This window comes from Bidens hawaiensis, unplaced genomic scaffold (assembly GCF_021521415.1).
Source record: "Bidens hawaiensis isolate Kalapana, Puna unplaced genomic scaffold, B.hawaiensis_p1.1 tig00047519_1, whole genome shotgun sequence".
NCBI lineage: Eukaryota > Viridiplantae > Streptophyta > Magnoliopsida > Asterales > Asteraceae > Bidens > Bidens hawaiensis.
In genome coordinates, this window is record NW_027498496.1 from 1 (window position 1) to 5,753 (window position 5,753).

Here is a 5,753-nt window from a genome sequence, read left to right on the forward strand (position 1 = left end):
GTTATTTTTAACTTGCACATCAATGGAGGAGGAAATTGGTATAGAATTCAATCGCATGTTACATAATATAAAAATAAGGGATCACGAAAAATAAAGACATGGCACAATATATTTTATTAAAATTACATAAAAATAAGGGATCAAATAATATTTTTAAATATTTATAAAATAAATCAGAATACCGCTAAAACGGGTCGCCACGAGTAGATTGTAACGTTAAACTAGTCGCGATGAGTTAATTACTAATAAACTACTCGTATCGAGATTGTAAACCAGGTCAACTAGTCGCGAAGTGTTAACTACATATATACTACTCGTATAGGTAATGTAAATCAAGTTAACTAATCCTGACGAGATAATTACTAATTAACTACTCGCATCGGGAATGTAAAAAAGGTAACTAGTCTTGAAGAGTTAACTACATATAAACTACTCGTAATGGTAATGTAAATCAGGTAAACTAACCACGACGAGTTAATTACTAATTAACTGCTCGTATTGGGAATGTAAACTAGTCTCGACGAGTTAACTACTAATAAACTACTCGCATTGGTAATGTAAACCTTGTAAACTAATCACGGAGAGTTAATTAGTAATAAAATACTCGTATCGGGAATGTAAACTAGTCGTTGACCAAGATCTACTCATAACGACTGTAACACCCCGGCTTAAGCGGAAACGCCTGAGTGCGACGTACTGATTGCTCAAAACACATGCGGCACAATCAAGTGACAATAATATCAATAATTCATTCAAATCTTAAGTACACAAGCTGATCAAATAAACAAATACAAAGGAAGGAAATATAATGAACCTCAACTTTGTTTATTATTTAAAGAACCTAACTTCTATTGTCTTCGACATTTCATCCTCAATGTACCTATAACATACATATAAAATAAAGTCAACTAATTGAATAGTTGGTTAGTTCACAGAAGTTTGTTATAAGTACATAGAAATCATACAATTTCATGAAACTTAGTATAGTAATAGTGCAAGCAATGTCTTTTCCAATTGGTAACAACCAATGTACTGGATCGGGGGGTCCCTTTTCCACTCATAACATCGAGGTCCTGAGTGCAAGTGGGGGCGTATGATCATACTTAATGAGGAAACCATGAGGACGTAATCTTTGAGCAAGTAAGCAAATAAACACACAAGTCCATTATAACAAATTGTAGTTTGAATATACAAAGCGAAGTAAAACTAAGTATTTGAGTAGGATATGTATGCTACCCCCAAAAGTGTAAGCTTAATAAGGGGTGTGAGAAAACTCACCTTTGAAATTGAAGCTAACTTGGAAAGAAAAACCAAAAGCGCGTTAAATGAAACCGAACGATCGAATCTCGCGAGCTAGTATAAAAAATAAGAGAATTACTAACTAATTAACGAGATTATAAAGTTGGTTTATTGTATATATTTTTTATTATTAAAATATATACTTTTATTAATTTAAGGTATTTTAATATTTAACTTTAACAAAAATTCAACGGTTTATTATTATATATTATTTTGATTACGAGATTAATATTAAGTTTGAATGTTATAATGTTTACGGAATTTTGGTGTTGAAGGTATATTTTATTTTTGGAAGAAACGAATATGTTAAATTTACGAAGAGAATATATATTTACACACACACACACACACACACACACATATATATAATTTACGGGTTTTAACGAGTATTGTCGGGTTTTGAAAGATTGGTTTTTGGAGGAAAAGGGTAAAAATAATTTATACCAATTTTTATTGTCTTAAAAATATTTTATTTGATTTATAAAGATTTATAAAATACATATATATATATATATAGTTTATTATAATACTAGAAATGGTTTAAAAAAATTACAAAGACATGCAGTAACCCGGGTTCGAACTCGGGTCTTCAAGACCATAACACACAGACTGAACCACTGGACTAGTTCATTTGTTTGATAAAAGACTAGAAAAGAAATATATATATATATATATATATATATATATATAATATATATATAATATATATATTAATTTCCATATTAATCTTCTTCCCCAAAATCCTAGAATTTTAAATTGATTGATCTGTTCAATTTTTGATCATTTTATGTTAGGGATTTTGTAGAGGGCTTAAATTAATTGAAACCCATATAGTTATTACCTGAATGATGTCGGAAAGAGGGTGAACAGAGTTGGCCGGAGTTAAACTTGAACGAAAGATTACGGGGATATATTGTGTTTGTTTGTGTAAATTGATGTTTCAACAAGTTTAGACGAAGGATTATAATCTATTTATACTAGAATAGAAATCTGCAATTTGCCTCCCTGTATTATATCGTCGCTGAATGGGTTAACCACTGAAAAAGGTTTTGCGAACTTTGGACCACTACGTTTCTCCGGCAGGTTATTCTGACTCCTGCCGTCAGTTGACTGTTAATTTAGAAGGGTAATTTCGACATTGCACTATTTATCTCCCTTGATTCAATAAAACCCCCGAATTAGGGCAGATTTCTCCATAAACCCAAATATCGGCCAACGTTCGAACATTGAACCCTTAATTTTTCCGATCACCGTTAACATCGCACTTCACATCTGCACACCTTGCAATGCTGACCTCGTACTCTATTAGGCCGGACAGTGAGTATTGTGACCCGTACGACCTATATGGTAAGGTGTTACTGTTTGCTCAAACTTTTTGTTTATTTTCTTGTATGTTGTTAACGGGTTGAATGAACGGTTGTTATAGGTGAAAATTAATCCATGCGTTCACCATAAAACTTTTCCATGGAGGGTATTTCTCTACCGAGGGGCAGCGAAGATACGAAGGGGGAAGATCACTTATGTCGATGAAGTTCAAGTTTCTGAATTTTGTAAAAGTTTGTTGGTTGGAATACGCTGTAAGTTACAATATGGTTGTGGTACAGCTTGTTGTTTTCATTACAAACATCCGCGTGTCAGTTTGGATTTGGTTTTAAAGCCATTGATTGAAGATTATCATTTTCAAGATGTTTGTAATATGGTTAGAGGTAGTGATGGTATAGGTAGTCACATTGTTGAGATTTTTGTAGAACATGGCAGGACTAGTGGTGCTGAAATTGTGGTATATAATTATGGATTCGTACCTGGCTTTGAAAGTGTCCATAAAGTGTGTGCTGAAAGTGTCCATGAAAAGTGTGCTGAAAGTATCAATGAAGTGAGTGGTGAAAGTGTTCATGAAGAGTGTGGTGAAAATAGTTCTAGTGAGGAAGATGATGACAATTATGATAGTGATCGATCAGATAAAAGTGATCCTGAGTATACGGCTGCCTTTCAAACACCCTTGGAGGATGTAGAAGTTGACATGAGGTTGTATAAAGCTATTGTAGATTTTGATGTGGTAGAAGCAGTAGGTGATCATATTAGTGATGATGATGATGATGGTTTAAATACTTGCATGGATACCTATAAGAGCTCTGATGATGAGGGCTTGAGTGTCTTGAATGGTCAGCTAAGAAAGTTCAAGGGGAAAGAAAGGAATAATGATGATGAGTGTCCATTTTTTGTTGGTCAGTTAATACCATTAAAGGAAACATTGAATGAGATGGTTAAGAGTTAAGCTCTTCATGGCAGAAGAGATTTGTATATCAAGAAGAATGATCCTTTAAGGTAGGGTGATTTGTTTGGGGACCAATCCTAATTTGGTTGCTGGTGAGGGGCCAAATGTGTCAAGTCAGGAAAAGTTGAAGGTAAGAAAAAGGGATATGAAACCCACTTGCCCTTGGACGCTGCACATCTCAAGACAATCTGTTGAGGATAATTGGTGTGTGAAGGCCATTCCAAAAAAACACGAGTTTCTCAAAAGTAGAATAATTGGTCTGTACAAAATGTATAATATTTCCAAAGAGATTGACGCTGAGCTACAAACCACCCCCAACTTATCTGCCAAAGAATTGAAGACCAAATTCCAGCAGATGCATCAAGTTCAACTTTCTGAATCCAAGATGCGAAGAGCTAAGACAATAGCCTTGCAAAGGATAGATGGTGACCACACCAAACAATACACCCACCTCATATCCTATATTGATGAGCTTCTTAAAGCAAACCCAGGTAGTTCCATTAAATTAGATGTTGAACCATGTGCTAACCCTAACCTTAAAACAAGGTAATTTAGAAGGATATATGCATGTTATGCTGCTTTGGTTAAAGGATTTAAATTGCTTGGTAGAGAACTTCTTGGGTTGGATGGTTGTTTTATGAAAGGGAAATACCCCGGACAGATTTTGACTGCTGTCGGGACGGATGGTAACAATTGCTTGTATCATGTTGCCTTTGCAATAGTGGAAGCTGAATGCACAGACTCATGGAAATGGTTCTTAAATCTCCTTGGAGATGATCTTGACTTGCCTCATGATGCCAATTTTACTTTCATAAGTGACCGACAAAAGGTATGTACACTTAGCATATATTTGTAATAGGCTAACTCATGTACACTAATTATGGTGATTTGACTGTTATAGGGACTTATTCAAGTAGTTGAGAGTGTTTTCCCTAGGGCTGAGCATCGGTTTTGTTGTAGAAAAATCCATGAGAACTTGAGGCAAACCTGGAGGGGAGATTTGTATAAAGGCTTGTTTTATAGGGCAGCATTGGCTACTTTTGTCCCCTACTTCAACATGGCAATAGAGGAGATTAAGAAAACAAATCTTGATATGTTTCTCTGGCTTAGTGAGATCCCGGCAGCAAGATGGTCAAGATCACATTTTTCAGGAAGGGCAAAAAGTGATATGTTGCTGAACAACCTTTGTGAATCTATCAACAAGCAACTTGTTGGAGCAAGCGACAAGCCTATCATTACATGCTTGGAGTATATTGGAGAGTATATGACCATGAGGATTGTGAATGTGAAGAAGATGCAAGACACTGCAAGGGGCCCATTAACACCGCAAGCAACAAAAGCATGGGATGAAATCCAAACAAAAGCAAGCAAATTGACGGTTATGATGGTTGATGAAGTGACTTACCAGGTATGAATATTTGCCTGACTATGATATTACAACCAATCTTTTGTTAATATGCAATTATGTTCATAGGTTAAAAGTCTGAGGAGCCAATTTGTGATGAATGTGGAGGATAGGACTTGCACATGCAGGAGATGGGACTTGGCAGGTATGCCATGCAAACATGCTGTGGCAGCCCTATATGACACGATAAAAAACAACATGCATGTCGGTCCATTGGAGAAGTGGGTTGATGAAGCTTACTGGTTAGACACTAGGAAGAAGGTCTATAAGCACCAAATCAGGCCCATACCAGGCCCTGATATGTGGGCACCCTCAAAATGCCCAACAATAATAACTCCACCTAAACATCATAGTCAGATTGGCAGACCGAATAAGAGCAGGAAGAAGGCACTAGGTGAGAAGAAGAAATTGGCAGCTAGCAAGAAGAGGAAGATGAAGATTGAAGAGGTTCAGGAAGTGTTTTCTGCAGGAGGAAGACTTACCAGGTTGGGGCATGAAAAAAGTTGTGGAAGATGTGGGGGTTACGGACACAACATCAGAACTTGCAGGGCACCAAGTCAACCATAATGATGTTAACAAGGTGTGTTTGAGTAACATTGATGGTGTGTGTTTGAGACAATTTAAGACCTTTGTTTGCACTTACTGGTACCATGTGTGTGTTATCATGGTTTGTGTTTAAAACAATTTAAGACTTGTAGAATGTGTGTTTGATTTGGGATATGATGGTTTGTATGCTATTTTCACAGTTTGTGTTTAATGCTTTTAAAACTAGTA